Source organism: Mytilus trossulus, chromosome 2, assembly GCF_036588685.1.
Source record: "Mytilus trossulus isolate FHL-02 chromosome 2, PNRI_Mtr1.1.1.hap1, whole genome shotgun sequence".
Taxonomy (NCBI): domain Eukaryota; kingdom Metazoa; phylum Mollusca; class Bivalvia; order Mytilida; family Mytilidae; genus Mytilus; species Mytilus trossulus.
Genome location: NC_086374.1, coordinates 88,270,712 through 88,289,714, shown reverse-complemented (window position 1 = coordinate 88,289,714; position 19,003 = coordinate 88,270,712). Strand labels below are relative to the sequence as shown.

Sequence of the window (19,003 nt, the reverse complement as noted above, 5' to 3'; positions counted from 1 at the left end):
ATTATACAACCTTAATTGGTTATCACGAAATTCTAAAAAAGTTTTATTTTTAATTAAAATCTGTTGAGAATCTGTTTAACGATCCGGAATAAATTATTTCAAATTTAAAAGCAAATATGCTTACAGTCAGTATGTTTAATTTTTTTGCAGAGATAAATCTATATTTTTTTTTTTTTAAATATGATTGAACTGACATAGTAAGTTCAGTATGCTAATTTTTTTTCCGAGATAAAATCTTGTGGTACAATATTCGCGAATGAAGCGATTGCGTGTTTCAGGTCTTTCAGTATATTAAACATGTTAAATATATCTACGCATGCTCTGTCATATTGTCAAGGAAGTTAAATCCATTTGACAGTTTTTTCCTTTTTCGTTTATAACGGACTTTACATTTAAGCCTCAGAAAAACATCTCTCAAGGTAGGTTAACATACAATTTTGTCTAAAGCCTTGATTAGTCTCTTCCTAATCAATTTACCAGTTTGGAACAAGGGTAAACTAGAAGTTAAGTTACACTAAGCAGAAAATGAAACTACATGCAATCCTCTGACATACTTTTATTCCAGATTTAGGACTGTGTTTTTACGGAACATTGACCTTAGTATCACGGGGCTGGGTTGAAAATGAGAGAGACAAGGTATGATTGATAGTGAGACAATCACCCACCAGAAAGCAAATGAAGTGATAGAAAGCAGCTCTAGATCACAGGGTGACTTGAAAATTTAGCAACACCCATATCGTATATATGGCATAGTAATATATAGATACAAAGCCTCGATATGACAAATACCGGTATGACAGACAACTACAATATAATTAAAGGCATCAGACTTTGGACATGCAGGCACACATATAACATTATTGGAATAAACATGTTTGAACGAGGTCGACCCTCCCCTAATCTGTGATAGTGGTGGAATAGCACAACCTATAACTAAACTGTAGAATTCATACAGTTGCAAAGGGAATGACTCACCAGATCTACACGAAGCACACAGTTCAACCGAATAAAGACAAATATACCCCAAGAAATAATCTTTCAATCAACGTTACTATAATCAAACCCAATTACAACTTATAAATACATTATGTCCATCGACTAAAATATCAATCAGTACAAAATCCGACATATTTAATGTAAGACATCTTCAACAGCCTGCGAACATCATGAAAGGTGTAGACTTCCAGCCTATTTGCATTCGAATCTCAAAGAGAAAGTAACCAACCTCTTAAGTTTTATGGTTCAGGAAGATTGTTATTATTTAGGTACCATTATATGCTCATAATAAACCATTGCAACTTTGAGTGCTGTACTTGATTGCATTTAAGCTAAACACGCGGCTTTCCCGAATGAACTGTTTTTATCTTATTTTAGTGTTTCTCGTGTAGTGAATGAATTTTGGTAAGATGTGCAAACGAAAGATATTTTGAAGTTGACATTTTAATCATGTACCCCTTGTAAATTTGAATACATGGTATATTAGGATTTACACACAGAGACGACTACAAAATTAACCATGACATATAGAGGAGAACACACAGTCTTCGAGAATAGACGGGTGTTTATTTATATGTCAAGATCATAGTCGTCACGAATCTATGTAAGCTAGGAACAAGAAAAATCACATTGAGTCCTATACATGTTCAAATAACACATATACTAAGTATGATACACGACACGTACTAATGAGGTTCCTGATTTGAGACGACCACATGAAAAGGGGATGGATGAAACTTTTTTATCTCCATTTTAATTGTGATCAGTGATCAGTAATAAATATAAAAGAACAAACAATAAAAACCAGTACTGAAAATTCTGATAAAGACGGTTTTAATATGACAAAAGATTTTTGCTTTATATTGAATTCCACGGGTAAATGTTATTTAAATGCAGTAAAGTCCATCATATCGGTATTTATTCTATTTCTGCTGCAGAACATACGCGAATGAATGTATTTCGAAATTTTATTTTCAAAATATATTGATGATGCAGCAAGTATATTGCAAGAAACATATTGACATTGTTTTTTACCAGACACAAGTTGGTTCCTTTTTCCTTTTTCCTTTTTCGATATTCAAATTTTGAAAAATATTACAAGTCCAAACTAAATTTTTTTTTGCTTCAAAACTTTTTTTCCTCAAAATTTTTTTTTCCTCAAAATTTTTTTTCCTCAAAATTTTTTTTTCCTCAAAATTTTTTTCCTCAAAATTTTTTTTTTCTCAAATTTTTTTTTCCTCAAATTTTTTTTCCTCAAAATTTTTTTTTCCTCAAAATTTTTTTCCTCAAAATTTTTTTTTTCTCAAATTTTTTTTTTCCTCAAATTTTTTTTTCCACAATTTTTTTTTCCTCAAAATTTTTTTTTTCTCAAATTTTTTTTCCTCAAAATTTTTTTTCCTCCAATTTTTTTTCTCAAATTTTTTTTTTCCTCATTTTTTTTCGTTTCCTTATTCAATTTCTTTTTCCTTATTCGATTTTTATTTCCTTTTTCATATTCATTTCCTTTTTCGGTTTCTATTCCCTGAATCGGATTCTATTTCCTTATTGGGTTTCTATTTCCTTATTCGGTTTCGATTTCCTTATTCGGTTTCTAGTTCCTTATTCGATTTTCATTTCCTTATTCGGTTTCTTTTTCCTTTTTCAATATTCATTTCCTTTTTCGTTTCTATTTCCTTATTCGGTTTCTGTTTCCTTATTTGATTTCTTTTTCCTTATTCAATTTTCATTTCCTTATTCGGTTTCTATTTCCTTATTGGATTTTCATTTCCTTATTCAATTTCCATTTCCTTATACGGTTTCTTTTTCCTTTTTCAATATTCATTTCCTTTTTCGGTTTCTATTTCCTTATTCGGTTTCTAGTTCCTTATTCGATTTTCATTTCCTCTTTGGTTTCTTTTTCCTTTTTCAATATTTATTTCCTTTTTCGGTTTCTATTTCCTTATTCGGTTTCTATTTCCTTATTGGATTTTCATTTCCTTATTCGATTTCCATTTCCTTATTCGATTTCCATTTCCTTATTCGGTTTCTTTTTCCTTTTTCAATATTCATTTCCTTTTTCGGTTTCTATTTCCTTTTTCGGTTTCTATTTCCTTATTCAGTTTCTATTTCCTTATTCGGTTTCTATTTCCTTATTCGGTTTCTTTTTCCTTATTCGGTTTCTTTTTCCTTTTTCAATATTCATTTCCTTTTTCGGTTTCTATTTCCTTATTCAGTTTCTATTTCCTTATTCGGTTTCTATTTCCTTATTCGGTTTCTTTTTCCTTATTCGGTTTCTTTTTCCTTTTTCAATATTCATTTCCTTTTTCGGTTTCTATTTCCTTATTTAGTTTCTATTTCCTTATTGGGTTTCTATTTCCTTATTCGGTTTCGATTTCCTTATTCGGTTTCGATTTCCTTATTCGGTTTCTAGTTCCTTATTCGATTTTCATTTCCTTATTCGGTTTCTTTTTCCTTTTTCAATATTCATTTCCTTTTTCGGTTTCTATTTCCTTATTCGGTTTCTATTTCCTTATTCGGTTTCTATTTCCTTATTCGATTTTCATTTCCTTATTCAATTGCTGTTTCCTTATTCGGTTTCTATTTCCTTATTCGGTTTCTATTTCCTTATTCGGTTTCTATTTCTTTATTCGGTTTCTATTTCCGTATTGGATTTTCATTTCCTTATTCGATTTCCATTTCCTTGTTCGATTTCCATTTCCTTATTCGGTTCCTTTTTCCTATTTCGATATTCAATTTTGAAAAATATTACAAGTCCAAACTAAATTTTTTTTTGCCCCAAAATTTTTTCCTCAAAATTTTTTTTTCCTCAAATTTTTTTTTCCTCAAAATTTTTTTCCTCAAATTTTTTTTTTTCTCAATTTTTTTGTCCTCATTCGGACTCCTTTTTTTGTTGTTTTTCTCCAAAAATGAACCATAAGAATGGACGACAAATGTGACTATGCATGTCATCTTTAAAACCCAGAGGCATGATGATTAATTTATCATGGAAGGAAGAGAAGCGACACACAAAAGGAGGTCTTCTCGTTTAATAGTATAAAAATACAAATATAGTACTAAACAATACAGTATACATAGCTACAAACACAAATTAGAAACAACAGTTTTTATATATTAGTATATATATCGGAGTAAATTTGTAATTTATATTTAGTAATTATCAACCTTGTACACGTATGCTAGATAGCCAGTCAAGGTCGTTAAAAACTTCCATTTGTTGTATGCTGATTGCAAATTACTGTATATAGTAAGTAAGTAAATAGTTTATTATAGTGTCACGATCCAATATACATCATCATATACAATATAAAAAAAATCTTTAAAACAATATTAGATCCCTGCCTTTAAGACATATGAGACACTTTCATCCTTTTCAAACTAAAAAATATATACTATAATGTAAAAGAAATATTTAAATAATATATGTGAATATAAATAGTTTCTAAAATTTGGTAATTAAACTAATTGAATTTGAATAAGTATACATAAATATTTGTGTAAACTGATTAATCCATCATCCTTGAATGTGCATGGTGACATTGCACTTTTATGTTCTGTGTAAATACAAAAATGTAACAGTCTCTCATAGTTCTTTTAAGAATGACACTTGCATTCTAAATTTTTTAAATTATGTACTTTTATTATATTGTGTTTATACTTTCTATGTATGTAGTGAAACTATCCTTGAATCCTTCATTTACATTATGTTTAGATTGTTTTGAACGTTTATATGACATCTAACATCCATCGTCAATCAATCAATAAACTAGTATGATTTGTGGTACGTGTTGTGAATCTCAAGCAGAATTGCTTTTGATACAGATGTACAATATATAATAATGTAAATTTTTCAGCATCAAATGCGGGCTGTTCATAGCCGTGATCTCCTAGTCGTTGGCATCGTACACAATGTAACAGTGCCAAGTTCAAATCTTTTTATTGTAATTTTTCTCTCGACCAAAATATTGTTTCAGTAAACTTAGTGATAATATATATTTCATTTTTCATATACAATTGATGATTTTGTTTCTTTATTTACATTGAAAGACGTAGTTTGACTGGCAGTGGCGGATCTAGATGGGTCAAATAAGGCGTTGCTTGGACTTTTTTGGGGAAACTGATTAATCAGACAAGTCTTCGAGAACTTTCCCATTTCCCGTGTATTTATTTTTTATGCGACAATTCTTTACTTATAATGATATTTTTTGCTGGTATTTACTGATTATAACAAACTCATGTGATTCGCTATGGCGGAGTTGACCAGTTCGCCGTAAAACGTCACTCAGTCATTTTGAAAATCAAATTTCAGTAACACATAGACTGAGGATAACAATCATGACATCTTCAAAACGAAACAGGATTGAACAAGAACGTATTGACTTGAAGTTCTATTTCACAATTCCACGAGACAGAAAGTTATACTCTATTACACTTTCTTGAAAAAAAGTTCCACAACATTATTACTTACCTACGGAAACCTGTGTAACCCCAAACGCCCCAGCCTATTTTTACTAGAAATAACACAGCTGAATGATGGTCCCCAGTCTAAATAGATTTAAAGTGTAAGGAACGAACCATTTTTTAGAGAAGGCGGTCTGAGATATTTGAAAGAAAAAAAACTTGACTTGGGTTTTTGTCTATTAAAAACTAAAATTTTGACCGTATCTGGATTGAAAACAATAATCTTGTCCACTTTTTTGCTATAAGAAACGAAAGTTTCCAACAAAATTATTTAGAATTATATAAACATGATGAACAAAAAAACGGGCGTATTTTTTGGGGGCGGGGGTTTGCATGTGTGACTGGAATGTCTGTTTCGGCGAACTGATACTGCATATTAAATACTTTTTTCAAGACCGAAATGCCACCAGCTGCTGTGTGTGATCCATTTGTCAACCGTCATTCATAAACTCGCTGTCATTTTAGAATTATGTCGTAGCCTTTTGTTAATTTGGAACCCCGCATTTCCATTAAAAAAATTTGGCGAAACATATCAACCGAGCATTTGGAAAAAAAATTGCTTGTTTGTCTTTCTTCAATCGTGTCGGTCGTATTGTAAATTTCATTGAAGAGCCCGGCGTATATCTGGTTTACAACAAGCAATCTGTGAGGTTGTTCTAACTTAACATACAACAAACAAGAATTGTCCATGTCGAGGTCCTACATGCAATAAAGCAGTAAATAGCTTTGGATCCATACTATTATTTTATATATACAGCATAAAAAAATGTTCAACCCTTACACTTTACAACAACTATAAAATATATATGCCCAAAATAAGGAACCGTTTAAATATGCATTCTACACAAATTTTATGTTTTTTAGCCCCCAAAAAGGTCACAATTTTTTTCGACTCGCTTCGCTCAGCCATCTTTAAAAATGTCGCCCCTTTTCTAAAATCCAGAATCCGCCCATGAAATTCAGTACATGACGTCACAAAGTATATCGGTTTTTAGATATTCTAAAAATAACCGTGCGATATGCTTTTTGCCGGTCAATATGCTTTTTGCTATCCGCCGTTTTTTCTCTACCTTCGAAAATATAGTTTAACATGTGACTATCTCTAAACGAATCAAATATGTTAAAATATACGAATTAATGATATATATATATATATATATATAGTGTTTGTATGATATTTTATTAGATAACAAGTGTGGACACAGATGAGTGTGGATTTGTTTTTCGTTTATTTTTTGTACATAAATAAGGCCGTCAGTTTTCTCGTTTGAATTGTTCTACATTGTCATTTCGGGGCCTTAAATATCTGACTATGCGGTATGGGCTTTGCTCATTGTTGAAGGTCGTACTGTAGTTGTTTAATTTCTGTGTCATTTTGGTCTCATTGGCAATCATACCACATCTTTTTCATATGTATTTGCTTACTATTTGTATGGATCTATGTATATTACTTTATGGTGGATCGTCAGTATCATTAGTAAAACTTTTTGTCAAAATGTCGAATTGTTTTTTTTAGTAATGAAAATGCCTGAAATGATGCTTGGGGCTAGATGAGCTAGAAAGAGAACTTATGTGTTGTGGTTTTTTCTTCAATTCTTTGATAATATTTCCTCCAAAGCTTGTCAAAGCAAAAAGGAGTTTTTACTAATGTGAAAATGATATCGTGAAAAGATCCGTTGTCAGCATGCTTCAAAGACTCATAACTGTTCTTAGAGTAATCTGGTAGAATTCAAGCATGTAAGGTGGATATTATGAGCATCTAGTTAATGTGTCTAGATATCTAAAAAGTTATAATATTCAATACAAAAATGGTAGTGCAAAATTATTCTCTTTTTATTTTTTGGGTTATAATATATGGACACAAATATAAGTGATACCATTACAGTATTTGTTGTGGTATGAAAGTGTAGTAATTAACATTTACTGTAACAATGTTAGTGAGAGCCGTGGTGTAGTGGTTAGATCATCGAACTACTAACACAAAGGTTCCTGGTTAGATTCCCGTTCGGGATGACAATTTCAGGGACTCAATTTTCTGCTCTCCCTTGACACCATTTGCGAGTATGGTCTTAAGGAAACGATGATAGTCCGTCGCAAGGGGACGATAAATGGCTGACCCGTGATAAGAGAGACACCCTTGTAGATTTCGAAAAAGAGTAGGCTAATGCCGCTACAAGGCAGCACTCTCACCCGCAAAGTGGAAAGGGATTAATATAAGTTGCAAAACTTGTTTCCCAATCCAAACATATGTTAATTCACACAAATTAAGAAATAAACGAATAAATGAAAAAATGTTGAACAGGTACAATGAAATATAATAGTTTTAGAAATCAATTAGGCCAGATAGGCCTAAATTTGTTCTTCTTCACATAATTGAATGACCATTTACACTCAGGTCCTAGTCTTTAGTAGGCAATACAGATGTATTAAAACAACCTAGCATAATATTGCGTGAAGGGGGAGTAGCATTGTCCGGTTTTTTTTTCTTCAATTTGATCAATAGACACATAATGTTTGGTTCGAATCGAAATAAAATGCTTTTTTTTTATCTCCCTATTACATACTAGTACATTGTACATAGAATGAATACTACTTTGACAAATCCTTGTACATGAGAGTTGTATGTCAAATCTTTATTTCACACAGAATGAATTGCACAGCAATGAACTCAGCTCAAAGCAAAGCACTTTAATGATACACTTAGACAGAGAGCTCAATCCAGTGATATACTTTGTACTACAGGTTCTTCAGGAACATCATCGACTAAAACCATATCTCACCAACATGACTTACTACATGGTTGGATCTGACAGAAATCCTGAAAAAGAAATGAATTTTATCATCGTATTTTAAGTATATATACACAGATTAAAACTTTCGCATTTGTGGCAAAAACATTCAGTATTTAGCAACTTTCAATCGCTTTATGCACAAATTAATATAGGTTGAGTGCCTCTCTTGTCGGCAATAAGAACATACCTCCACTTAGTTTTAGTCAACTGATGAAGAAACATTCAAAACTATAAAATTTTATTTAAGACTTATCAGTGTCTATTTGCCATCACCACTGAATCAATGATATATGTACACATCTATACATGTAAGACTAACATTAAAGTATATCCGACTAAAACTGACGTTCGGTCTTTACTTCATCCCAAAAAGCTCGCTATACTTTTCCTTTTTTGTCTTTTGTTCGAGCCTGTATATTGACCTCTAGATATCTTTCAATTACATCCAGTTTGGTGCGTGTTGATGTTTGATAGTTGTAAATATAAGGAAATAATAACCGAATAAGGAAATGAAAATTGAATAAGGAAAAAGAAATCAAATAAGGAAACAGAAACCGAATAAGGAAAAAGAAACTGAATAAGGAAATAGAAACCGAATAAGGAAACAGCAATCGAATAAGGAAATGAAAATCGAATAAGGAAATAGAAACCGAATAAGGAAATAGAAACCGAAAAAGGAAATGAATATTGAAAAAGGAAAAAGAAACCGAATAAGGAAATGGAAATCGAATAAGGAAATGGAAATCGAATAAGGAAATGAAAATCCAATAAGGAAATAGAAACCGAATAAGGAAATAGAAACCGAAAAAGGAAATGAATATTGAAAAAGGAAAAAGAAACCGAATAAGGAAATGAAAATCGAATTAGGAACTAGAAACCGAATAAGGAAATCGAAACTGAATAAGGAAATAGAAACCCAATAAGGAAATAGAAACTAAATAAGGAAATAGAAACCGAAAAAGGAAATGAATATTGAAAAAGGAAAAATAAACCGAATAAGGAAAAAGAAACCGAATAAGGAAATAGAAACCGAATAAGGAAATAGAAACTGAATAAGGAAATAAAAACCGAAAAAGGAAATGAATATTGAAAAAGGAAAAAGAAACCGAATAAGGAAAAAGAAACCGAATAAGGAAATAGAAACCGAATAAGGAAATAGAAACTGAATAAGGAAATAGAAACCGAAAAAGGAAATGAATATTGAAAAAGGAAAAAGAAACCGAATAAGGAACTAGAAACCGAATAAGGAAATCGAAACCGAATAAGGAAATAGAAACTGAAAAAGGAAATAGAAACTAAATAAGGAAATAGAAACCGAAAAAGGAAATGAATATTGAAAAAGGAAAAAGAAACCGAATAAGGAAAAAGAAACCGAATAAGGAAATAGAAACTGAATAAGGAAATAGAAACCGAAAAAAGGAAATGAATATTGAAAAAGGAAAAAGAAACCGAATAAGGAAAAAGAAACCGAATAAGGAAATAGAAACCGAATAAGGAAATAGAAACTGAATAAGGAAATAGAAACCGAAAAAGGAAATGAATATTGAAAAAGGAAAAAGAAACTGAATAGGGAAATGAAAATCGAATAAGGAACTAGAAACCGAATAAGGAAATCGAAACCGAATAAGGAAATAGAAACCCAATAAGGAAATAGAATCCGATTCAGGGAATAGAAACCGAAAAAGGAAATGAATATGAAAAAGGAAATAAAAATCGAATAAGGAAAAAGAAATTGAATAAGGAAACGAAAAAAAATGAGGAAAAAAAAAAATTTGAGAAAAAAAAATTTTGAGGAAAAAAAATTTGAGAAAAAAAAAATTTTGAGGAAAAAAAATTTGAGGAAAAAAAAAATTTGAGGAAAAAAAAAATTTGAGAAAAAAAAAAATTTGAGGAAAAAAATTTTTGAGGAAAAAAAAATTTTGAGGAAAAAAAATTTTGAAGAAAAAAAAAATTTAGTTTGGACTTGTAATATTTTTCAAAATTGAATATCGAAATAGGAAAAAGGAACCGAATAAGGAAATGGAAATCGAATAAGGAAATGAAAATCCAATAAGGAAATAGAAACCGAATAAGGAAATAGAACCGAATAAGGAAATAGAAACCGAATAAGGAAACAGCAATCGAATAAGGAAATGAAAATCGAATAAGGAAATAGAAACCGAATAAGGAAATAGAAACCGAAAAAGGAAATGAATATTGAAAAAGGAAAAAGAAACCGAATAAGGAAATGGAAATCGAATAAGGAAATGGAAATCGAATAAGGAAATGAAAATCCAATAAGGAAATAGAAACCGAATAAGGAAATAGAAACCGAAAAAAGGAAATGATTATTGAAAAAGGAAAAAGAAACCGAATAAGGAAATGAAAATCGAATAAGGAACTAGAAACCGAATAAGGAAATTGAAACCGAATAAGGAAATAGAAACCCAATAAGGAAATAGAAACTAAATAAGGAAATAGAAACCGAAAAAGGAAATGAATATTGAAAAAGGAAAAATAAACCGAATAAGGAAAAAGAAACCGAATAAGGAAATAGAAACCGAATAAGGAAATAGAAACTGAATAAGGAAATAGAAACCGAAAAAGGAAATGAATATTGAAAAAGGAAAAAGAAACCGAATAAGGAAAAAGAAACCGAATAAGGAAATAGAAACCGAATAAGGAAATAGAAACTGAATAAGGAAATAGAAACCGAAAAAGGAAATGAATATTGAAAAAGGAAAAAGAAACCGTATAAGGAAATGGAAATTGAATAAGGAAATGAAAATCCAATAAGGAAATAGAAACCGAATAAGGAAATGAAAATTGAATAAGGAAAAAGAAATCAAATAAGGAAACAGAAACCGAATAAGGAAATAGAAACGAAAAAGGAAATGAATATTGAAAAAGGAAAAAGAAACCGAATAAGGAAATGAAAATCGAATAAGGAACTAGAAACCGAATAAGGAAATCGAAACCGAATAAGGAAATAGAAACCCAATAAGGAAATAGAATCCGATTCAGGGAATAGAAACCGAAAAAGGAAATGAATATGAAAAAGGAAATAAATATCGAATAAGGAAAAAGAAATTGAATAAGGAAACGAAAAAAAATGAGGAAAAAAAAAAATTTGAGAAAAAAAATTTGAGGAAAAAAAATTTTGAGGAAAAAAAATTTGAGAAAAAAAAAATTTTGAGGAAAAAAAATTTGAGGAAAAAAAAATTTGAGGAAAAAAAAAATTTGAGAAAAAAAAAATTTTGAGGAAAAAAATTTTGAGGAAAAAAAAATTTTGAAGAAAAAAAATTTTGAAGAAAAAAAATTTTGAGGAAAAAAAATTTTGAGGAAAAAAAGTTTTGAAGCGAAAAAAAATTTAGTTTGGACTTGTAATATTTTTCAAAATTTGAATATCGAAAAAGGAAAAAGGAAAAAGGAACCAACTTGTGTCTGGTATTATTTTTTTCAATTTAGGATATTCGAATGGCTTCGCACACTTTAAATATGGAACACATGTGCATGCCATGTAGCTTTAGAGACCTATCAGAGGAGGCTTCATTTTGGTGTTTAGTTTGTAAAGAAGGTCTATGTTCAAGTTGTAGGAAACATCATCTATCAATAAAAGCTTTACAATCACATGATGTACTCCCGTTCGAAGGGCGTGAATCAATTCCCGAAATGCTTGAACAAGTGCAACAAACCTGTTTGCAACATGACCGGAACTTTGAATTTTATTGCTCTGACCATCAAGAACCGTGTTGTATAAGATGTATATCTCAAAATCATAAAGGTTGTCAAAACGTTTGTCCGATTAATGAAGTCATTGAAAATGTTAAATCTTCTATAGCAATTAATCACATTGAAGAGGGAATAGATGGGATGATTTTAAAGATGGAAAAGATTATACAAAAGAAAGAAGAAGCTGATCATACCTTCGAAGATCAGGTCAATACTTCAAAGCAAGATGTAACTGACTTGAAGAAATGCCTTGAAAAAAAGCTAGATAATATATATGTAAGATCTTATATGCAGAAATTGATGAAGTAAGATTAGCATATTGTGAGGAAATGTCGGGGAAGATGGATATACTGAAAGAAAGGTTAAATAATATGCGTGCATTGAAATCAAGTTTGATTCTGGCAAAAGAAAATGGAACTAATCTTCAATTATTTCTGAGTTTGGTTGTATTTGAAGAGTCCTTATCCAAACAAGAAAGTTTCCTGTCTACAAGCCTCGAAAAGGGAGATTTTAATAGTAATGAAATTAGCTTTAAGCCTTTTGATGATATCAAAAATGCTTTGAAAGAAGAACACCTCGGTAAAGTTGAGACCAAAACAAACTCTCTTGAGGTTTTTTCGGGTAGTCTCAGTCAGTCACCGAGGATACTGGGGAAATCTAATCACAATTTTAAAGTAAATATTGACAATGTTAAACTCGTCAAGAAAAAAGAAATGAAGTTTTCCAATGTGAAGGTTACCAGCTGTGCTATCTTACCAAACGGCTCCTTTCTATTCACAGATTTTTCAGGTAACAAAAGGTTAATGCTTTATGATGGAAATTGTACACTATTACGGTACATTCCTACTGAATGTCCTCCATTTGGTATAGCTGTATTGAACCAATCAACTATAGCTACTACTTTGCCAAGTGCAAAAAAAGTTTTGTTTCTTGAGATTCTCTCTGACGATAAAATTGTAAAGCAGATAAGTTTATTAGGCGAATGCTTTGGGATAGATTATTCCGGAAATCGACTAGCAATTGCCGTAAAAGGATATGGTATCCAAATATTTAGTATCGACGGGTCACTTTTGAAAACTATACAATTTTCATGTACTATTCTGTCCTTTAATGGGTCTTACATTTACTACGTTCAGGATGAACAAAAAGAACTAAAATGTTGTGATGATAACGGGCAATGTATTTGGCATATACAACTGCCTGTATCAAAGTTTTATGAGTACCCTTCCCTTTACACAGATGAAGATGGAAACGTCTATATTGCTGAGCGTCATGGAGACCAATTTTTTATTGTATCGCCCGATGGAAAAAAATATAGACTACTCTTACAAAGAACAGATGCGCTTTTTAATATATGTGGTATCCATATGGACAGACAGAAACAACAACTGCTCGTATGCACAAAATGGAACGAACTTGCAGTTTTATACGATTTTTTGTAGATATAACCCATAGTCTTACAAGTCTTGATAATTAGGATAGAATTGTACACCTCATAATTTCAATTATTAGGTCTTTCCACTTCTCTGTGGAAAGCCTATTGTATTTGTTCTGATTATTTTTTTTTTTTTTTTTCTTCCGCCTAATTTTGTCCTTGCGATAAACATTTGTTTCGCAATATGTCGCTTAGATATTTGGTATATGATATCGAACAGTTTATGCGCTTTTGAAATTTACCCTGCGTAAACGAATACTTTTCTTTGTAAGAGTTATCTCCCCAAACACTGTTTTCCTTGTTAGCGCAACTTCTTCCCAACCGTAAAATATTATGACAAATTTATTTTACAAAATTACTCGTTATATCCTTCGCATGATTTGTCCTATTTTGACCGAAGCGATATGAACGCTCCATATGAGAGTTATTTCCCCTTATGCATTTGTTATAAGTGATATGCATTTCTATCTTGTAAACCATAAGTGCTAGAGACCTAGGATCTTTTGATTTGAGGTCCTTGGTCCAAAAAAATGAAAATTAGGTCAAGGTCAAAGGTCAAGGTCATATTTGAGATTTTCATATGTCTTTGATTTCCCTATAATTCTTAAATGGTTATAGATACAGAAAATTTAAGCAGTGAAAAATGTTAAGGACTTCAAGGGGCAACTTTGTTACATTATGACTATATTGGTTTTACCATTGTGTAAGGACATAATCCCCATTGATGGTTTATATAAAGCCATTATTAGACAAAACTCTCAAACAAAATGACCTTGACTCATAGGGTCTTCTGCAATGACATTGTGAAGAAATGACCTTGACAATGGTCACAAGGTCAAAGGTCAAGGTCATGTACATTTGTGATTTGGGGCACTACTTGAAGAGTTTTATGTGTGTTTGCCTGCCAACCAACCAACCAATCAATCAATCAATCAATCAATCAATCAATCATGATCATGATCAATCAACCAATAATTATCATGATCAATCAATCAATCACGTTTCCGTCTCGTGTGTTTATCATAGGGTTCAAGATCTTCTTTGTTTCTTTTTCGCTGTTTCAACTGACCCTATCCAACGTGTTTGACCAAACAACCAACCAACTAATCAATCAATCAATCAATCAATCAATCATGATCATGATCAATCAATCAATCATGTATCCGTCTCATGTGTTTATTATACGGTCCAAGATCTTCTTTGTTTCTTTTTAGCTGTTTCAACTGACCCTATCAAACGTGTTTAACCAACCAACCAACCAACCAACCAACCAACCAACCAACTAATCAATCAATCAATCAATCAATCAATCAATCAATCAATCAATCAATCAATCAATCATGATCATGATCAATCAATCATGTATCCGTCTCATGTGTTTAATATACGGTCCAAGATCTTCTTTGTTTCCTTTTCGCTGTTTCAATTGACCCTATCCAACGTGTTTAATCAACCAACCAACCAACCAAACAACTAATCAATCAATCAATCAATCAATCAATCAATACATCAAGTAATCAATCAATCATGATCATGATCAATCAATCATGTTTCATGAAAAATTGAAATTTAATATTGTTCTTGCGTCACTTCTGAAAAAAAATCAACATGTACTCTGAAACTACAAGTACAATCGACCTCAAAATTTGCAGTCAGCAGGGCATACCTGTACTTAAAGTTTATAAAAAAACTTGGTGCAGATATCTCTCAAAGCTTTTCCTAGAGAAAAGAAATGGCAATGCCGTAAAAATCGCTTGCAAGGTCCGTGAATCTCAGTAAAAACCTACAATAAAATGTCCGCTCCGAGATTGAAATACTAATCTGTGTTACAAACAGGTGCTGAAAAATGTACAATATCAGAAAATAATCAATAAATGTGTTTTAAAGTTACACCGGATCAATTAAATCCAAAACATGCACTGCCCGTGAACTGTGATCCAAATGTCAATTTCCTACAATGACAAAAGAAATTACATTGTGTTTATTCCGTCTCTTTACATGTTGTCTGTTCAAAGTCCCCACCTAAAAAGAAATAAAAAGGACTAACTTTTCGTTATTATAAACCCGTGTCACGTGATGTGGCACGCGCGCTGTACCTAAAATAAAAGAAAAACTTTCCAAACTAAACATGAAACTTCTCCGGTAACAATAATATAGACCTCATACAGAAACAAACAAACAAACACCCCCCCCCCCCCCCCCCAAATTCAATTAATTTTAAAGGGGGAAAGACCGCCTATATTTTTAACTATATTGTATCTTTTAATGATCAAAAAGACTGAGCAACACGAAGCTCACCAAAACTGCATATGATCTCAGGTGCTTTGGAAAAGTAAGCAGATCCTGTTCCACACGTGTCCTTCTAGTTTTAAATTCAATCAACGATCTCACATCGTAAACTCATTCGAAAAGAGGATATATGTCTTCTCTTTCAGTGCAGGGTCATTGTTTGCTAATTTCATCGACTAAATAGATTAGTAATGATATCATGTAATCTCAGATATCGAACTTGTACCATCTTACTAAATGCAACCATAAATCACAAATCGATACTGGAAAAATAAGGTATTAGCTGTAATTTTCTGTGTGTATGAATTCGGATTTGTTATAGAGGTTTTAAAGCAAAATATTACATATATTATGCAGTGTTCTGTGGAATATTTTTTACTGCTATGACGATGTCTTACTTTCGACCTTTGACTCCTTAGTATCTTCCACCTCTTTTTTATAACAAGGAATCCAGTGTATGCAATTGTGATGTTTACCAAAGTGAGCCGTAAAAGGACAGAAAGCATTTACTCTGACAGTGTAGGAAAGGAACAATTAGAATGACAAGAATGCATGTGTGCCGAGAAGCAAAATTAAGCATTTACTTCACCAATGTCTAAGAGTGACTTAATAAAAAACTAAACAATCTAAATTCTAAACTTTAGGGTGTTGTTGTTCTTTTGTTAGCTCACCTGTCCCAAAGGGTAAGCTAAATTTTCTCATCACTTGGCGTTCGTCGTCCGTCGTTGTCAGGTTTTACAAAAATTTACTCTGAAACCGCAAGGTCAAATGCACAATCATAGTTATAGGGTATCTAGCTTAACAAATGTGTCAGATGACTCCGCCTGCCAACCAACATCGCGGAATTATTAAAATAGTCCGAGTTTTCATTCGTTTTTTTGCATATTATCTTGAAAACTATTAAAGTATATAGATAGCCTCTCTTATAATTGGAAAATAAGGAAGTAGAAAAAAGACTAATTCTACAAACAGTCTACATAGAGTTTTTGTTCGTTAATGACTTTATATTTTGTTTAATATTTTATATTTGCCTATTATCTTGATACAATAAATGAAAGATGTACATTTTCAAAGCAAAATTGACAAGAAGGATAGGATCTACAAATAAAGCCGATTTTGCCGAAATCCTCACAGGATTTATTGTCCTTAGATGAAATGTTTTTTGTTTACCTTTTTTTTGTACTGGCCAAAAAACTTTAGAAGGAAGAGAAACTGTAAATTCAAAAAAAGATCCGCAATACAAGATGAAAATATTTTGGTCATTAATTCTATTCGTGTCCATGCTGTTGGAGAGTGACTAATATTGATTATGCGCATAGATCATGATGAGCGCCACAAGCTCTTTATTCCCTCTAGTTTGTAAAGCAATTATCTTAATCCGTCAAAAGGACTAAAACTTTCTTTCGAAATTGACACACTTAAATCTTTGATAACATTATGTTTGTCTTCTCATATTAATGGATATATATGACGATGTGGTATCAGTGCCAATGAGAAAACCCTCCATCCAAGTCACAATTTATAAAAGTTAAGTTAATATTGGTCAACGTAGGGTCTTCAGCAAAAGGGTCCAAAAAATTACTTATGTAAAACCATTCAGACGGAAAAACCAACGGTCTAATCTATATAAATAAACGAGAAACGAGAAAAACTTATGAACCACTTAAAAAAACATCTACTGAACATCAGAGAATGGTTTTAAACCAGGCAACGTATTTATATATTTTTTGGTAAAATGTACATACATATGATTTCTTAATGGAGAACTAAATATTTTGTCTCAAGTTCTATTTAAACAAGGCTATTAGAAAAACTATTGTTTTTACAAATCTTTGGGGAAAAAACTTGCAGATCGTTACAGGGTTTCATGGTACTTAATTTAGCGTGGACTCTTTAACTTGGACTCTTTAACAAAGACGTATAACATGAGATATCATTGACATAAAATAGAATCATTCAAAAAAAAATGTAGTATGATTGCAAATGAGACAACTATCCACTCTACTGAGACCATATAACGTAGATGTTAGAAACTATAAGGCATCGTAGGACCTTCAACAATGTATATATTAACACATACCGCATATCAAGAGGTTAAAGGCCCCGAAATGTCAAATGTAAAACAATTTAAATGAGAAAAATCTGAATCATATACAGAGAAATAAATGAAATGCATATGATATTCAGTGGCAATCTATATAACCACTAAAGTAAAATTAATTAAAAAGGTTGAGACAAAGCACAAAAGGACTAACAGACATAACACACCGATCTGAGAGTACCATTTGCAACTGATTGTTATAGTTTATAATAACTTAGCTATACAGACATTATGAATTATAATGCAATTATTTTGTATCAATGGTTCTGATTCGATGAAAGTTAGCGTAAAATTCTCTATCTGCTTTGTCTGTAACTAGGGAAGCCGACATTTTGAATTGATCAATGTATTGACATGCAATTTCTACAATTATAAGCCAAAAAACTCACATGTTGCACCTAAAAATCTTCTTAATATCAAATTTTATTACATTCTGAAGCGGCACAGAAGTCAGAAAACGCCCGGTGTTTATGTTTGACGCCTGAATATAAGTTATATGGTTCGCTACTGACCCCCTATGGATCCATAGAGGGTTAGTAAAATCCATAGGGGGTGAGGCCGGAGCTGGACTTTTCTGCGGCGTTTTGTTGAAAAATAAACAACGAAACGCAACACCATTAATAGATGACGTCGCCATTAACGCGTCATAGACCCCCTATGAAACCTACTAACCCCCTACGGTCTCATAGGGGGTCACCACGTGACGGCGTTTAACCAATCACAACGTGATAATTCATCTATGGTCCGATAAGCATACCTATGACACCACCTAGTGTAGGGACCAAAGAAGATAAAATCTTTTCCCGGAATTTTCTTTAATGAAGATTTTACACTTAAATAATGATTGAAATTTGATTATGAACTTGTTTTAATTTGCATTAGAATAGAGATAACTGTATTGTATTTGAAGCTTTGCGGATGTCCATCGGTAGTTTTACTGTCGCAAATAACCTTTTACCTACGCGTCCCAGGTAAACTAAATTTGAGACAGTAAAACTACCGATGGACGTCCTTAAAGCTTCAAAAACAATACAGTTATCTCCTAATTTTCACTCCTAGGATTATTCATAAATAATTGGGAAACACCATTACTGATGACTTGATAAGACGTCAAACGCGCCTAATATAAAATTGCAAACAAGACCACTTTCCATCATAAACCAAATGACATAAAAGTAAAAACTATAGGTCATGATACCGCCTTTAACAATGAGCAAAACC

The 19,003-nt window shown here is 31.7% G+C and overlaps 1 protein-coding gene across 1 annotated transcript in view; it reads left to right on the top strand.

Moving 5' to 3' along the window:
- The first annotated feature begins 346 nt into the window (after positions 1-346).
- LOC134708275 (E3 ubiquitin/ISG15 ligase TRIM25-like) overlaps positions 347-19,003 on the top strand; it is a 29,534-nt gene continuing 10,877 nt past the window's right edge. The window contains exon 1 of the mRNA XM_063568690.1: positions 347-419. The gene's annotated coding sequence lies outside the window, so the exon portion shown is untranslated. The remainder of the gene's footprint in view (positions 420-19,003) is intronic.